An 18,883-nucleotide genomic window follows, 5' to 3' on the forward strand; every position below is an offset into this window, starting at 1 on the left:
CCCTCCGTTTGTAAGTAGGAGTCGTTTGTAAATTGGATGTTTGAAAATAGGTGACCGACTGTATAAACTATACGGCCTGCCCTATACACTCTGCGGAAAATTGGGCCTTAGGTGTTGGTGATACCAGAACACTGTAAGCCCTCACAGTTACTCTTGGTGGGTGCTGGAATGGGCCCTGCTGTGAAATATTGTATCAAGAATTGTAATTGCATGCCCCTGTTAAACAGGGGCAGAAAAATTGAGCCTTAGGTGGTGGTGGTGGCACAACACTGTAAAGCCTCAAAGATACTCTTGTTGAGTGCAGGAACGGGCCCTGCTGTGAAATATTAGAGTAAAAATTGTAATTACATGCCTCTGTTAAACAGAGGCAAAAAAATTGGGCCTTAGGCGGCAGTGGTGGTGGTGGTGGTGGTGGCACAACACCGCAAAGCCTCACAGATCTTGTTGAGCGCAGGAATGGTCCCTGCTGTGAAATATTAGATCAAAGATTTTAATTATGCACCCCTGTTTGAACAGGGGCAGAAAAATTGGGCCTTAGGCATTGGTGGTGGTGCCACAACACTGTAACCCCTCACAAATACTCTTGTTAAACGCAGGAACAGGCCCTGCTGTGAAATATTAGAGTAAAAATTGTAATTACATGCCCCTGTTAAACAGGGGCAGAAAAATTGGGCCTTAGGCGGTGGTGGTGGTAGTGGCAAAACACTGTAAAGCCTCACAGATACTCTTGTTGAGCAAAGGAACGGGCCCTGCTGTGAAATATTAGATCCAAAATTGTAATTACGCTCCCCTGGTAAACACGGGCAGAAAAATTGGGCCTTAGGCAGTGGTGGAGGTGCCCTGAACCAAAAATATTCTTAGAAGCTATCATCATGAAGATTGAGGAGGAATAGGATAGTCACTCAGCATAATAGGATAGTCACTCAGCATATACAGTCTTCAAGGGATCCCACATCCATAGAAAAATGAATCGGCATCAGGTGCTTGGTAGCTGGTGATCCAAGACTGATTCATTTTTATGAATGTGAGCCGATCAACAGAGTCTGTGGACAGGCGCATTCTGTGATTGGTTACAAAGCCTCCAGCAGCATTAAATGTGCATTCCAGAAAGAACGCTGGATGCAGGACAGGCCAGTAGCTCAAATTCATATTGAGCAAGCTCTGGCCAGTGCTCCATCCTCAAGACCCAGTAACCCAGTGGATGTTCTGTTGGAAAGGTCTCCAAGTCTGATTTTGCCCCTAGATATTCCTGCACCATGTAATTCAGACGCTGGCGATGGTTGCTGGAACCGATCAGACCTTGGCACTGAGGACTGAAGAATTGTCTGAAGGCATCGACCTCTTGGCCACCTTCTCCACCGCTCTTTCTGTGACTGAACGAAGCCTCAGCAACACATTGTCCAGCACCAGGAAGTTGTAACCTCCCAGGCTCTGGAAGCGCATTGCACAAACCTTTCTGCAAGGCCTCCCGAAGATGTTTTATCCTCTGCTCCCTCTGCGAAGGCTGGATAAGTTCTGCAACCTTACCCTTGTAACGTGGATCAAGAAGGGTTGCCAGCCAGTAATGATCCCTCTCCTTGATACCATGAATCCTAGGGTCCTTTCGCAGGCTTTGCAGGATCAGGGAGGCCAAGCAACGTAAGCTTGCAGAGGCATTCGATCCTGAGTCCTCTGGGTCACTAAGGATCACATGGTCCTCAACCACCTCCTCCCAGTCACGTACAACTCCATGGGTTTCTGGGGACTGAAAACGATCCCTTGAAGACTGCTCTTGATGCTGAGTGTTATCCTCCACCTCTATGCTGACACAATCCTCCTCCTCCTCCTCTTCTTCTTCCTGTGTGATCGGCAGGCCCGCAGGAAAACTATCTGGATAAAGGGGACCTTGAGAGGTAAGGAAGTCCTCCTCTTCGTGCCACTGTTCTACCTCAAGTGCCCTGTCAATTATTCCATGAAGCGTGTGCTCCAACAGGAAGACGGGATAGTATCACTGATGCATGCACTGTCACTGCTCACCATCCTCGTGGTCTCCTCAAATGGTGACAGGACAGTGCATGCATCCTTGATCAGTAGCCACTGGCATGGTGAAAAAAAACCAAGGTCCCCCTGACCCTGTCCTGGTGCCATACTCACACAGGTACTAATTGATGGCCCTCTGCTGCATGTGCAGCTTCTGCAGCAATGCCAACGTTGATTTCCACCTGGTGGGCATGTCACAAATGAGGCGGTTCTTGGGCAGGCTGAATTCCCTTTGAAGGTCAGCCAGCCGAGCACTGGCATTATATGACCGGCAGAAATGACCACAGACTTTCCTGGCCTGTCTCAGGAGATCCTGTAAGCCTGGGTACTTGCTCAAGAACCTCTGCACCACCAAATTCAGGACGTGAGCCAAACAGGGAACATGGGTCAAGTGTCCCTGTCGAAGGGCAGAGAGGAGGTTGGTGCCATTGTCACATACAACCATTGCTGGCTGAAGCTGGCGTGGCATCAACCACCTCTGAGCCTGCCCCTGCAGAGCTGCCAGAATCTCTGCCCCAGTGTGGCTCCTGTCCCCTAAGCAGGCCAACTCAAGTAACGCATGGCATCTTTTTGCCTGAGTGCTTGCGTAGTCCCTTGAACGCCTATGGAGCACCGTTGGTTCAGAGGACAAATCTACAGAGGAAGAGGCCATAGAGGAAGAAGAAGAGGAGGGGGTGGAGGAGAGAGCTGTGGCAGAATCACCACTAGAATTTTGGAGGCGTGGTGGCGGAACAAGCTCCAACAATACTGAACCCTGTCCTGCATCATTCCCAGCTGCCAGCAGAGTTACCCAGTGATCTGTGAAAGAAAGGTAACGTCCCTGTCCTTGCCTGCTGGCCCATGAGTCAGCAGTAATATGCACCTTACTGCTGACCGCCCTGTCCAACGAGACCAAGACCGAGGCATTCCACATGCTGGTAGAGAGCTGGAATGGCCTTCCATTAAAAGAAATGGTGTTTGGGCACCTGCCACTGAGGTACCGCACATTCCACAAATTCACGAAAGGGGGCAAAGTCTACCAGCTGAAAAGGCAGCAGTTGCAGTGCTAGCAATTTAGCCAAGCTAACATTCAGACGCTGAGCATGTGGATGGCTGGGACTGAATTTCTTTCGACAGTTTTGCAACTGGGGTAGGGAAATTTGCCTGCTAAAATTGGATGTTGGTGTACCGCTAGCAGATTGGCCACAAGCACCAATTTCTATACCTTCATTCCTCTCAGTGCAGATTTCTGAGAGAACTGGAGGTATAGTGGGGTTGGAGATCCCAGCTGATGAGGAGCAAGGAGAGGTCCGCCTTGTTCTTTGATGTGGGTCTTTTAAGTGCTGTTGCCAACAGACTGCATGGGAGGTCATCATATGTCTGGTCAAGCATGTGGTGCCCAAGCGGATGCTGTTTTGGCCACGCTTGATACGCTTCAGACAAATGTTGCAAACAGCAACAGTGAAATCTGCTGCACACATGTCAAAAAAGGCCCACACCAAAAAACTTTTCAAAATATGTGGGGAGTCAGCAGCGCCCATGCCCCTGCTTAGCTCTGCGGTGTGATGCAATAGGGTGGCTGCCCTTAAGCTGCCCCCTAAAGGGCATCCTGCCTCATTGGAGATGTGCCTCCTCCTTTCTTCTATCAGTAGAGTCAGTGATCTCATCATCCCCTCCCTTCTCATCACTGGAGCAAACTTGGCAGTGTGCTGCAGCTGAGGGAACATGACTGCCAGTTTATTGTCCTTCTGTGGCACCCCCTCTCTCTAGGCACACGTTACTCCCTTCCTCAACCTGGGTAGCATCATCGGAGCCTTCAAATCGCTGCGCATCCTCCTGCAGCGTGTACCCGACACTGGTCAAATAGTTCGGGGGACTGCTCCATGCATGATGGTGGGGCTAGGGAAGGAGTGACTGTTGACATGGAGCTGATGGAATAGGCTGCTTTGACAGCTGCATTGGCAGGCTACTCTGAGCCTGGGTGACAGAGGATGAGGAGGATGAGAATGGCTTTGTTATCCATTCCACCAACTCTTCTGCATGTTGTGGCTCAATAACACGGCCAGCTGCAGAAAAAAAGGACAAGCATGCCCCACGGCCACATGCTGAGGATGCAAAGTGTCCATGACCAGCACTGTTGACTGTAGACACAGATCCTGCTTGCCCTCTTTTAGTGGCCTGTGAGCGTCTGCCTCTCCTTGGTGGCCTTCCAGACATGCTGTAAATTTTGTTTAGCAAAACTACACTACACTGTATTGTGTACTGTGTACACCACCGGAAAAGTAGTAGCAACTGCACTAGGGGTGCATGGTATTGTGTACACCAACAGAAGTGTAATAACAACTATGGGTGCACTGTATGTATTGTGTACTGTGTACACCACCAGAAAAGTAGTAGCAACTTCACTAGGAGTGCACGGTACTGTGTACACCACCAGGAGTCTAATAGCAACTATGGTTGCACTGTATGTATTGTGTACTGTGTACAACACCAGAAAAGTAGTAGAAACTGCACTAGGAGTGCACGGTATTGTGTACACCACTAGAAGTCTAATGGCAACTATGGGTGCACTTTATGTATTGTGTACTGTGTACACCACCAGAAAAGTAGTAGCAACTGCACTATGGATGCACGGTACTGTGTACACCAACAGAAGTGTAATAACAACTATGGGTGCACTGTATGTATTGTGTACTTTGTACACCACCAGAAAAGTAGTAGCAACTGCACTATAGGTGCACAGTACTGTGTACACCAACAGAAGTGTAATAACAACTATGGGTGCACTGTATGTATTGTGTACACCACCAGAAAAGTAGCAGCAACTGCACTAGGGGTGCACAGTATTGTGTACACCACCAGAAGTCTAATAGCAACTATGGGTGCACTGTATGTATTGGGTCTTTTGTACACCACCAGAAAAGTACTAGCAACTGCACTATAGGTGCGCAGTACTGTGTACACCAACAGAAGTGTAATAACAACTATGGGTGCACTGTATGTATTGTGTACACCACCAGAAAAATAGCAGCAACTGCACTAGGGGTGCACGGTATTGTGTACACCACCAGAAGTCTAATAGCAACTATGGGTGCACTGTATGTATTGTGTACTGTGTACACCACCAGAAAAGTAGTAGCAACTGCACTATGGGTGCACGGTACTGTGTCAGGTCACCTAGAGGCTGGGTGACAGATGCACACCGTTGGGATCAGGAGTGCACCGCAAGGTAGTGGACCCTACGGCTGACTGCTGCGGATTGAACCCTGGGAGGTTCAGGAAGCGGGTCTACTGGATTACTGACACAGATCCCACTGGGAGCTAAAGCATAGATTCCCCAGGGCACGGAGTCTAAGAGCCAGCAGGTGTTCCCCAGAGCCTTTAATGGTAAGGATGGACTGCGCTGCAGTCTGGCTCCAAGTCGCAGCCCCCAGGGTCTCACAGCTCACACTCACGGTAGACTACAGGAGAAGAGGAAGGAGGCAGCAGGCTGGAACAACAAGGAAAGTAAGGGACAAGCCAAGGTCGGGGCCACAAGCAGACAAGGACAACAGAGTACACGCCAAGGTTAAGGGTCACAGGCAAACAGGGATGGTCAGGAACACGCCAAAGGTCAGGGTCACGAGCAGACAGGAATAGTTAAGAACAGGCCAAAGTCGGTAACAGGAATCAGATGTAGGAAACACAGCAAGTACACACAGAGGCTAACACACAATAGTTGATCAGCACTGCTGGCTTGCAGTGCACAGGTTAATATAGCGTTCCCTGATAGGGCCTGGGGTGGGGCCATGCTTAGAGGAGAGGTTACAAAAGCAGTCAGGTGAGGGTCAGCTGGTCTCTAGAGATGAACACATGGAGACAGGTATTCTGATCGACAAACTATTGCATAACCATGAAATACTGTGTACACCAACAGAAGTGTAATAACAACTATGGGTGCACTGTATGTATTGTGTACTGTGTACACTACCAGAAAAGTAGTAGCAACTGCACTAGGGGTGCACAGTACTGTGTACACCAACAGAAGTGTAATGACAACTATGGGTGTACTGTATTGCATACACCACCAGAAAAGTAGTAGCAACTGCACTATGGGTGCACGGTACTGTTTACTGTGTACACCGCCTGAAGTATATTAGAAAAAGTACACCAGGAATGGCCTGCAGTCAGATATAGGATTGGCTACACTGGATGCAGTGTATATATATATAGATATATATATATATATATATATATAAGACTGACTGTATATATATATTAAATACACTGCAGCTAACTGAATAACCTGCCTGCCTGAAGTATATTAGAAAAAGTACACCAGGAATGGCCTGCAGCAGATATAGCTAAACTGGATGCAGTGTGTATATATATATATATATATATATATATATATATATATATATATATATATGGGTCTGGCTGTATATATATATATATATATATATATATATATATATATATATATATATATATATATATATATATATATATATATATTAATTAAATACACTGCAGCTAACTGAATAACCTGCCTGCCTGCTCAATCTAAATGAAACTCTCTCTCCATCCACGCCAACAACACACTACACAGGGCCGTCGTGCAGGCAGCTTTATATAGTGTGGGGCTTGGCCTTAGTACCGCTGAGCCACGATTGGCCAAAGGCACCCTGCCTTTGGCCAATTATGGCTCTCTTAGCTGAGGGCGCTGGGATTGGCCAAAGCATGCAGGTCATGGTGTATGCTTTGACCAATCATCATACAGCAATGCGCGCTCTCGCAGTGCATTATGGGGCATTACGCAGCGCTCGAATATGTCATAAATGTTCGTTTTTCGAAGAACGAGCGAACATCCAATGTTCAAGTCGAACTTGTGTTTGACCCGAACATAAAGCTCATCCCTATTTATAAACGTCCATCTTTTTACTGTTCCATCCATGCCATTACATTAGTCAATTCTAGAACAGTTATAATCCCCTTATTGTTACCACTTTCCCACTGTGCCTGGGATAGTCCTACCTGTGTAAGTAGCTGAGTCTCTAGCTCCTCATCAATTCTCTAAGTAAGAGAGCAATAGTCTGCACGATCCACTGTTTGAGTAATGATCCACATAATTATTTGTTTGCTGCACTAATTTATTAAATGTATGCACTTCCAGTTTTAAATATATTAGCAAACATTTCTCCAAAGTCAGCTTTCATGTATTTAACTAAATGCATATCACAATGATAAATTGCCTCTTTTTTTCTCATTTGAGCCTCTAATTGTTTTGTAACCACTCACTTATAAGGGCTAAATATGTTGACATTGCAGTAAATATTTAAGCTAAATATCATTTTCAATTAAAGTTCAGAAGATTAATTAAGCTTCCCGTACAATATATATCCTTGTAATGCAAAAGAGACCAGCCTATGGGTTTCTGAACCGCTTGAGTCAGATTTGTTGTTTTAAAATGGCACTGGGTTTGTGACTATTTGTTCCAGTGTAATTTTGAAATAGTGGCCATCCTCAGCAACTCCTGTAGCCTCTACCAGCATTAGCACTGAAAATACCAGGGCTTTGAATGCTTCTACAGATTGCTACATAGCAGTGCACTGTAGAAGCAAATGTATACACAAAACTTTGGTCCCAACCTGCTCAGGAATTTTGCTCCACCCTGGAACCAGTTTGTGGTAAAATAAAGCTAATGTTTGGTAAACCTGTGTAGCAAGGACTTTATTTGCAGAGAGTTAGATACCAGGGCAGCAGTAGATTGTTTAAGATTAACCCTGTATGTTAGTAAGTCATCAAGTGTATGGTTTTACTTTTTGTTTTCCTTTTGTTTTTCTATTTTAACTCCTGCACATAGTATATATTGTCTTTGTAAATACATTGCACATGTTTCACTGAGAACTGCAGTCAGGCATACCTCACAGCCAATCTAATTCCTAACACATGATGGAGGTAGCAAACAACTTTGTAAGCAGGTGTATTAAGGCCAGCATGAAATAGTTACTGAGACATCTTATTTTGGCAAATGCCATTCAACAGCAGGAAAATTGCAAATAAAATGGGGCAAATGAAAAACTGCAACAAGCTCAACGGATCTACCAACAAGAAGTGCAGCAGCAGTCAAAGAACAAGCCAAGGAACAAGTCTAGATCCATCACACAAAATTACTATTACAGTGAAGCAGAGATTCCAGTGAAAATAATTAAAGCGGAGTTTCACCCATTTTTTAGTTTAATAAAAGTCAGCAGCTACAAAAAGTTGCTGCTGACTTTTAATAAACAGACACTCACCTGTCCCATGGCCCATTGATGCGGCCGCTCAGAGCCTCGCTCCCCTCCCCATCCTCTCAGCGGCAACATCCTAGTAACTGTGGGCACCCGGCCATGACAGCTTACAGCTTCACGGCTGGAAACGAGTCATGCTGTGCTCTGCTATTGACCAGGCAATCTTCTGGGACCTGTGACATGTCCCAGAAGATTGCAGGCAGGGAGGGGCCACTTAGGGGGAGAGGAGGAGTCACGTAGGTGGCCAAGAAGTGGAAGGAGGAAGTGGGACAGGAAGTCCCTCTAAAAAGAAGGTACCCACTCCCACCCCCCCAACAAAAAAATGACATGCCAAATATGCTTAAAGTGGAAGTTCCACTTTTGTGTGGAACTCTGCTTTAAGAAGCCAAGTTGTTTTTGACCACTATTAAAATGACTGCTGAAAGGGAAAGTTACCCTAAAGAACAGTGGGCTGGGCTGGTGGCCTCTTTTTTATCTGGAGTGTCCTTAAAAGCATATTATGACCTAGCATCTGCTACATCAGAAATGAAGACATGGATTTTAACTACCTGGAAATTGACTGGAGTAATGGCATTGCAGGAACAGTTAAAGGGCAAAAATGTATAAAGCTATTACAAGACAATTTTATGGTCCAGTTTATTGAAACCCCTACTAGGAATGATTCTCTGCTGGACCTGGTAATCTCAAACCATGCAAAACTTATTACCAATATTCATATAAAAGAACATCTGGGTAGCAGTGACCATAACATGATTTAAGCATGATGTTAGCTGTAAGCAACAAGCTCATACTGGAAATATAAAAACATTTAACTTTAAGAGAGCAAATTTTGCAAGGATGAGGGCTGTTCTCCATCTCCAAGACTGGGAGGGAATATTGGCATCGATGAACACAGAACAGAAATGGGAATTCTTCAGAAAGACTGTAAACTATATTCCCATGGGCAATAAGTTTAAAAGGTTAAAAATAAAACTTATGTGGCCCACGGCCAAAGTTAAAAAAGCTATAAACAATAAGAAAGAGCTTTTAAAAAATATACAAATGAAGGAACACTATCACTGTCGATAGATCCAGAACAACAGATTGCAAAAGATAGTAGGACAAACCGCCAGAAAAATCTTCATATATATTTCTAGTAAAAAGCTCAGGTCTGAGCATTTACAAAATAATCTAGAGTGGGTGACTAGGGACAAAGAGAAGGCAAATGTATTAAATACTTTCTTCAGCTCTCTGTATACAAAGGAGCATGAGGGAGCTCAAATTCATAATAGGGATGGTATTGGCACAGCCCCCAATTATCCACAATGGCTCAAAAGTAATATGGTCCAGAAATATTTATACAGAATAAAGGTTAATAAAACACCTGAGACAGATGGCATCCACCCACGGATCCTAAAAAAATTGAGCTCTGTCATTTCAAAGCCATTGTTTCTAAATTTTAAGGACTCCTTAATGACTGGAATAGTATCACTGGATTGGCGTAGGGCCAATGTGGTGCCTATATTTAAAAAGGGATCAAAGTCTTTACCAAGTAACTATAGATCTGTTTAACTTCTATAGTCGGTAAGAAACTGGAGAGTTTAATAAAAGACCACATAGATGAGTTCTTGCTGTAAAAAAATATTTTAAGTAGAGTTGCACCGATACCAATACTAGCATCGGTATTGGTGCCCATACCGAGTACCTGTACTCCGATACCTGGACACTGAGGGATGATTGGTGCGGTGTCAGGGGATGTTATAATAACGATCTCCCTGTGTGGCTTTCAGTAAAGCAGCTGACAGCCGCTTCTCCTCCTCTCCCCTGCATGGCTATCAGCTGTTTTATTGAAAGCCACATAGGGAGATGGGTGATTATAACTTCCCTCACCGCCGCACCAATTATCCCTGAGTGTCCCCTGTATCCTCCTCCGGCTCCCTTCTGTGTCCTCCTCTGTGCTCCTCCATGTGGTCCTCCGGTCCCCCCCTGTCCTCCTCTGGTCCCCCCTGTCCTCCTCTGGTCGCCCTCTGTGTGCTCCTCTGGTCCCCCCATTCTCCTCTGTCCCCCCTTCTCCTCCAGTCCCCCTCTTCCTCCTCTGGTCCCCCCAACCTCCTCCGCCCCCCTGTCCCAGATCAGGATGGCAAGCAGAGGAAGGAGCCGGTAAATATGTTATTTACCGGCTCCCTCCTTTTCTGAATGAGCAGTCAGTTATCACTGACTGTCCATTCATAACTGAGCATTGTAAACTGTGTTTACGATACTTCAGTTTATGAATGGAGAGAGGAGCCTCTGTCTCCTGCCCATTCATGTTCAGTGCAGCTGAGGCTGCTGAGTAGGGATGAGCCGAACACCCCCAGTTCGGTTCGCACCAGAATCTGCGAACGGACCGAAAATTTGCGCAAACTTTAGAACCCCATTGAAGTCTATGGGACTCGAATGTTCGAAATCAAAAGTGCTAATTTTAAAGGCTAATTTGCATGGTATTGTCCTAAAAAGGGTTTGGGGACCCGGGTCCTGCCCGAGGGGACAATGCAAAAAAAAGTTTTAAAAAATGGACATTTTTTCAGGAGCAGTGATTTTAATGATGCTTAAAGTGAAAAAAAAGTGAAATATACCTTTAAATATCGTACCTGGGGGGTGTCTATAGTATGCCTGTAAAGTGGCGCGTGTTTCCCGTGCTTAGAACAGTCCCTGCACAAAATTACATTTTTAAAGGAATAAAAGTCATTTAAAACTGCTTGCAGCTTTAATGTAATGTCCCAGCAATATGAATGAAAATCAGTGAGACAAACGGCATGGGTTGCCCCCCAGTCCATTACCAGGCCCTTTGGGTCTTGTATGGATATTAAGGGGAACCCAAATTAAAAAAAGGAAAGGCGTGGGGCCCCCAGGCCCTATATACTCTGAACAGCAGTATACAGGCGGTTCAAACAAGACAGGGACTGTAGGTTTGTTGTTCAGTAGAATCTGTTTGTAATTTTGAACTGGTACATTTTTAAAGTGTAGCTCTAGCCAAAAAAATCTATTTTTAAGCTTTTTGGAAAACATAGGGAAGGGTTATCACCCCTGTGACATTTGTTTTGCTGTCTGTGCAAGATTTTGCCTCACTTTCTGTCCCAATGACAAATAATTTTTGACAATTTGGGGTTTTTAGTGAAACAAGGATTGGTGATAAAGCATCAGTGAAGAGGAGACACGTTTTTCCCATATTAACTCTTACAGGAGAGAATTTCCCTTCCAGGGGTAGATTTCATCTCACTTCCTGTTGTCTCCTTCCATTTGCAAGTAGGAATCGTTTGTAAATTGGATGTTTGAAAGTACGGGCCTGCCCAATATACTGCAGAAATTGCGGCCTTAGGTGTTGGTGTTGCCGCAACACTGTAAGCCCTCAAAGTTACTCTTGGTGGGTGCAGGAACGGGCTCTGTTGTGAAATATTAGATCATGAATTGTAATTACATGCCCCTGTTGAACAGGGGCAGAAAAATTGGGCCTTTGGTGGTGGTGGTGCTGATGCCACAACACTGTAAGTCCTCACAGTTACTCTTGGTGGGTGCAGAAACGGGCCCTGCTGTGAAATATTAGATCAAGAATTGTAATTACATGTCCCTGTTGAACAGGGGCAGAAAAATTGGGCCTTTGGTGGTGGTGGTGCTGATGCCACAACACTGTAAGTCCTCACAGTTATTCTTGGTGGGTGCAGAAATGGGCCCTGCTGTGAAATATTAGATCAAGAATTGTAATTACATGTCCCTGTTGAACAGGGGCAGAAAAATTGGGCCTTTGGTGGTGCTGGTGCTGATGCCACAACACTGTAAGTCCTCACAGTTACTCTTGGTGGGTGCAGAAACGGGCCCTGCTGTGAAATATTAGATCAAGAATTGTAATTACATGTCCCTGTTGAACAGGGGCAGAAAAATTGGGCCTTAGGCACTGGTGCCACAACACTGCAACCCCTCACAGATACTCTAGTTGGAGCGCAGGAATGAGCCCTCCTGCAAAATATTGCATCAAAAATAGTAATTACACGCCCCTGTTAAACAGGGGCTGAAAAATTGGGCCTTAGGCACTGGTGCTGGTGCCACAACACTGCTACCCCTCACAGATACTCTAGTTGGAGCGCAGGAACGAGCCCTGCTGCAAAGTATTGCATCAAAAATTGTAATTACATGCCCTTGTTAAACAGGGGCTGAAAAATTGGGCCTTAGCCACTGGTGGCGGCGCCAAGAACCAAAAATATTCTTACAAGCTATCAGCATGATAATTGAGGAGGAAGAGGATAGTCACTCAGCATAACAGGATAGTCACTCAGCATCAGCATAGGCAGTCTGACATTCAAAGTCTGACATAGGGATCTGACATTTCAAAAAAAATTATTCGGTTACATCAGCATCAGATGCTTGGTAGCTGGTGGTGCTCCAAGACTGATTCATTTTTATGAAGGTCAGTCGATCGACCGAGTCGGTGGACAGGCGCACCCTGTGATCGGTTAGAAAGCCTCCAGCAGCACTGAATGTGTGTTCCAAAAGAACGCTGGATGCAGGACAGTAGCTCAATTGCATCTTGTGCAAGCTCTGGCCAGTGATCCATCCTCAAGACCCAGTAACTCAGAGGATTTTTGGTGGGAAAGGTGTCCAACTCAGATCTTACCCCTAGGTACTCCTGCACCATGTAAAACAGACGCTGGCAATGGTTGCTGGAACCGATCCTACCTTGGGGCTGCGGACTAAAAAATTGTCTGAACGCATCGGCCACCTTCTCCACCACTTCTTCTTTGACTGACCGAAGCCTCAACAACATGTTGTCCAGGAACAGGAGTTTGTAACCTCCCAGTCTCTGAGAACGCATTGCACAGACCTTTCTGCAAGGCCTTCCGAAGATGTTTCATCCTCTTCTCCCTCTGCGATGGCAAGATAAGGTCTGCAACCTTACCCTTGTAATGTGGATCAAGGAGGGTTGCCAGCCAGTATTGATCCCTCTCCTTGATACCACGAATACGAGGATCCTTCCGCAGGCTTTGCAGGATCAGGGAGGCCATGCAGCGTAGGTTTGCTGACGCATTCGGTCCAGAGTCCTCTGGGTCACTAAGGACAACATGATCCGTAGCCACCTCCTCCCAGCCACGTACAAGTCCATGGGTTTCTTGGGACTGTAAATGATCCCTTCAAGACTGCTGCTGATGCTGAGTGCCAGGATCCACCTTCATGCTGACACAATCCTCCTCTTTCTCCTCCTCCTCCTCCTCATCCTCTTCCTGTGTGATTGGCGGGCATGCAGGAACACTGTCTGGATTTAGGGGGCCTTGAGAGCTAAGGAAGTCCTCCTCTTCCTGCTTCTGTTCTGCCTCAGGTGCCCTGTCCATTATTCCATGCAGCGTGTGCTCCAACAGGTGGACAAGGGGGACAGTGTCACTGCTCACCATCCTCGTGGCCTCCTCAAATGGTGACAGCACAGTGCATGCATCCCTGATCATGGCCCACTGGTGTGGGGAAAAAACCAAGCTCCCCTGAACCTGTCCTGGTGCCAAAGTCACACAGGTACTCATTGATGGCCCTCTGCTGTGTGTGCAGCCGCTGCAGCATGGCCAACGTTGAGTTCCACCTGGTGGGCATGTCACAGCTTAGGCGGTTCTTGGGCAGGTTAAATTCCTTTTTGAGTTCAGCCAGCCGAGCACTGGCATTATATGACCTACGGAAATGCACATAGACTTTCCTGGACTGCCTCAGGACATCCTGTAAGCCTGGGTACCTGCCCAAGAACCGCTGCACCACCAAGGTAAGGACGTGAGCCAAACAGGGCACATGGGTCAGTTGTCCCTGTCGGAGAGCGAAGAGGATGTTGGTGCCATTGTCGCAAACCACCATTCCTGCCTTAAGCTGGTGTGACGTCAACCACCTCTGAACCTGCCCCTGCAGAGCTGACAGAATCTCTGCCCCAGTGTGGCTCCTGTCCCCCAAGCACACCAGCTCAAGCACCGTATGGCATCTTTTGGCCTGCGTGCTTGCGTAGCCCCTTGAATGCCTACGGAGCACCCCTGGTTCCGAAGACAAATCAGCACAGGAAGGGGCCATGAAGGAAAAATAAGAGGAGGGGGTGGAGGAGAGAGGTGTGGCAGAATCACCACTAGTAGTATTTTGGAGGCGTTGTGGAGGAATAACCTCCAACACTACTGCACCCTGTCCTGCATCCTTCTCAGCTGTCAGAAGAGTCACTCAGTGCGCAGTGAAAGATAGGTAACATCCCTGTGCATGCCTGCTGGACCATAAGTCAGCGGTAATATGCACCTTACCGCTGACCGCCCTGTCCAGCGAGGCCAAGACATTGCCTTCCACATGCCGGTAGAGAGCTGGAATCGCCTTCCATGAGAAAAAGTGGCGTTTGAGAACCTGCAAATAGGATATTTATAAAAATAAGACAAAAAAGAGAGAACCTGCCACTTAGGAAGTGCACAATTCACAAACTCACGGAAGGGGCAGAGTCTACCAACTGAAAAAGCAGCAGTTAAAGTGCTAGCAATTTAGCCAAGCTAGCTTTCAACCGCTGGGCATGTGGATGGATGGGAGCAAACTTCTTTCGGCGGTGCAGCAGCTGGGGCAGGGTAATTTGCCTGGTACAATCTGACGACGGTGTACCGATAGCAGATTGCCCCCAAGTACTTGGCTGTGACACACCTAATTCTACACCTTCATTCCTCTCAGTGCAGGTCTCAGAGAGGACTGAAGGTATAGTGGGGTTGGAGATCCCGGCTGATGGGGAGCAAGGAGAGGTCCTCTTTGTTCTTTGATGTGGGTCTTTTAGGTACGCTTGCCAACGAACTGCATGGCAGGTCAACATATGTCTGATCAAGCATGTGGTGCCCAAGCGGGTGATGTTTTGGCCACGCGAGATATGTTTGAGAAATATGTTGCAAATAGCAGTGGTGGGATCTGATGCACTCGTCTCAAAAAAGGCCCACACCAAAGAACTTTTGGAATAATGTGCAGAGACAGCAGTGCCCTGCACATGCGGAGCTCTGCGGTGTGATGCAGTTGGTGTGCTGCCCTTAAGCTGGCCCCTAGAGGGCATCCTGCCTCGTTGGTGATGTGCCTCCTCCTCCTCCTACTCTCTCCTATCAGGCACCCACATGGAGTCAGTGACCTCATCACCCCCTCCTTCCTCATCACTGGAGCAAAGCTGGCAGTATGCTGCAGCTGGGGGAACATGACTGCCAGATTGCTGTCCTTCTTGGGCACCCTCTCTCTCTGGGCTCACGTTACTGCCTTCCTCTAGCTGGGTACCATCATCGGAGCCTTCAAAAAGCTGGGAATCCTCCTGGAGCATGTACCCAACACTGTGGTCAAACAGTTCGGGGGATTCCTCAGGAGGACATGGTGGGGCTAGGGAATGAGTGACTGATGCCAATGAGCCGAGGGAAGAGGCCGCGTTGGCAGCTGCTTTGCCAGACAAAGTACCCTGAGCCTGGGTGAGAGAGGATGAGGAGGATGAGGACGGCTTGGTCATCCACTCTACCAAGTCTTCCGCATGTTGCGGCTCAACGCGGCCAGCTGCCGAAAAAAAGGACAAGCATGTCCCACGGCCATGTGCTGATGAGGATGCACGGTCTCCACGACCAGCACTGTTGCCTCTAGACACAGAGCCTGCTTGCCCTCTTTTATTGGCTTGTGACTGTCTGCCTCTCCTTGTTGGCCTTCCAGACTTACCAATGACCTGCAGTGAGATGTAGATGCATAAAGCTGGGATGTATATATATATACTGATACTGCAGCTAGCAGAATCAACTGCCTGCCTGTAGTATTATTAGTATGAGAACACCAGCAATTGTCTTCAGGTAGCTTTAGGTGCACACTGTGCAGAGGACGCAGTAAACTAACTAAATACTGTAGCTGCCTGCCTGTGGTATTAATATAGGATCAGAAGAACACCACCAATTTCATTCAGGTAGCTTTAGGTGCACACTGTGCAGAGGACACAGTACACTAACTGTAAATACTGTAGCTGCCTGCCCGTGGTATTAATAGGAGCAGAACAACAGCAATTTTCTTCATGTAGCATTAGGTGCACACTGTGCAGAGGATGCACTACACTAACTGTAAATACTGTAGCTGCCTGCCTGTGGTATTAATAGGAGCAGAACAACAGCAATTTTCTTCAGGTAGCTTTAGGTGCACACTGTGCAGAGGACGTAGTACACTAATGCCCTGTACACGCGGTCGGATTTTCCGACGGAGCTTGTTGTCGGAAATTCCGACCGTGTGTGGGTTCCATCGGACTTTTTCCATTGGATTTTCCGACACACAAAGTTTGAAAGCAGGCTATAAAATTTTCTGACAACAAAATCAGATTGCGTCAATTCCAACTGTGTGTGGACGATTCCGACGCACAAAGTGCCACTCATGCTCAGAAGAAATTCCGAGACGGAACTGCTCGGTCTGGTAAAATTAGCGTTCGGAATGGATATAGCACTTTCGTCACGCTGTTTAATGCAGCGCACTCTCTTCTTCTTTATAATTCTAGAATTAAGTTGTTTTGCTGCTCAATATTCACACAGAGTTCTCACAAACTTCTTTCTCTATTATTTCTCGTGATTTCATCAATATTATTTTATTTGTCACATCTGACTAAAAAATTAGAAAATTTTAATTTGGGGTTTTTTAATTTTTTTTATTTTTGGATTTGTATTTTTTAAAGCCTGATCTTGTTTTTATTTTTTTGGGTTATTTTTTTTTTAATACAGAATAGTTTTGGGTGTGTTTTGTGTGTCAAGTTACCACAACACCATTATTATCTTGTATTATTTATTAATCTCAAGGAGATTGCTTGGTGTTGGTGTCTCTTGTTAATTTGACATTGTATTTTTTTGAATGAAAACACACATAGGCGAGTATAATTGAAACCAAAATTCCTTTATTAAGGGGCCATAACCAAACAAAGAGGGAGGCAACACTGGAGAAACAGCAGAAATTGGCGAAGCCTTTGGCCCCCAGGGCAGACATCAATTATTTTGCTGCAAAATTGGTGGCCTGAGGAGTCCATATATAAGGGAGTACAATCTGGTCCATAAGTCCAAGAGATTATGAACAGCAGCAGATGACATGTTTGTCCACAGGCTGTTGTCATACAAGACCCTGCATCTTTTGCCAGACCAGACTGAACCCAGGTCATCACTCTCTGGTCTTCCTTAGATGCTTCCTTCCACACTGTGGCTCTGGTGTTGGAGGTGTGGCAGGAGGAGGAGTAGGACCTGGAAGAGGAGGAGGAGGAGGACCTGGAGGAGGAAGACCATGGGTGAGCTCACAAATGTGGCTTTGGCATGTGAGTTGGCCCCTCAACCCCTTATTTAGTGCTTCTAAAATGAGAAACTCACATAAGAGGCGTTGGCCCTCCTCCATTTGCTGCATTTTGCATGCTGTTAGGTCAGCAAAATCCTCTTCCACACTGTGGGGGGTTCTGGGGGCCTCAGTAGGCTTCCAAAATAGGCCAATTGCTGCCTCCTCCAGGTTACTCCTCTTCCTGCCACTTTTTCTTTGAAGGCGGAGGGGAGGGACCTGGGTATCGGGCAGCCTACTTGGCCGGGCCACCTCCTGGCTGAGACTTACCTGTGTATGAAAAAGGGACATCGTTTTAGTTTTTGGTTCATCAATCACAATCAGAAATTAGTAATCCAAACTAACATAGATTTAACATCATTAATTTGACCAACAGAAACCTTTAGAAGAATGCTATACCTGGCTCAAGCTGGGCTCCTCCACATGTTACTGCCTGGAAGGCCCTGATTGGGCATCAGAAGCCTCAGCTGGGGGGGAAGGAAGCGTGGAAGGAAGAGTGGAGAGTGCTGGCCTGGGTTCAGTCTGACCTGCCAGAAAATGCAGTCTGTCGTAGTACCACAGCCTGGGGACATAAATGTCATCTGCTGCTCCTGATCTCAGGGAATCCTGGACCTTCTTGCACTCCCTTAGATAAGTACTCCTCATGCCACCAATTAGGATCCTCAAATAGGTGATGTCTGCCATGGGGATCACCGGCTTCACAAATTGCAGCAAATTATCCAGCGCTGCCTTCCTCTTCATTTGGTTCTTATAATCGGGGTGGTTTACCTGCCACAGACAGGGCAGCTCCCTGAACAGATCAATGAATATGGGGATAAAGTCCTGATCCTACAGTATATCCATTTTCTCTGCAAGACACAACACAAGACAAACCCTGATGTCAGGCTAAAGTCTCCTAATCTTGTCCCAACATAGGCCTCAATTTCTAAGCAGTATAGGCCCAAGTTTAAATGTTACCTTTGTTATCACGATCTGCGCTTCCGATACTCCTTCCTCAGCTCACAGATCATACGTACTACGCACGCGTGTTACGCTTTATATACACTGCGCATGCGTGAAACTCCGCCCGCCCCTGACGTTCTTTCTAGTCTATTCCCCGCCCCTTATCGTTTGGCGCAGTGGGGAAGAGCACATGGCGGAGACAGAACAGGTGCGTGCTAATTACAGCAACGAGGAGGAGGAGGAGGAAAGCCCAAAGCCAGAAATGTCCCGATCCCGGAGGAGACGTTTTAAGGCCTCAAATATGTCCTTTGGGGAGATGTTGGAGACATACTGAAGAAGGCCGACTATGACGGGAAGTATGGACCTTA

At 46.6% G+C, this 18,883-nt stretch overlaps 1 protein-coding gene across 7 annotated transcripts in view; it reads left to right on the forward strand.

Annotated features, from left to right (window-relative positions):
• Positions 1-18,883, forward strand: part of LOC141140482 (proton-coupled folate transporter-like) — a 755,302-nt gene that overhangs the window by 522,639 nt on the left and 213,780 nt on the right. The gene's annotated exons all lie outside the window — the stretch shown is intronic.

This window comes from Aquarana catesbeiana, linkage group LG04 (assembly GCF_042186555.1).
Source record: "Aquarana catesbeiana isolate 2022-GZ linkage group LG04, ASM4218655v1, whole genome shotgun sequence".
Lineage (NCBI taxonomy): Eukaryota > Metazoa > Chordata > Amphibia > Anura > Ranidae > Aquarana > Aquarana catesbeiana.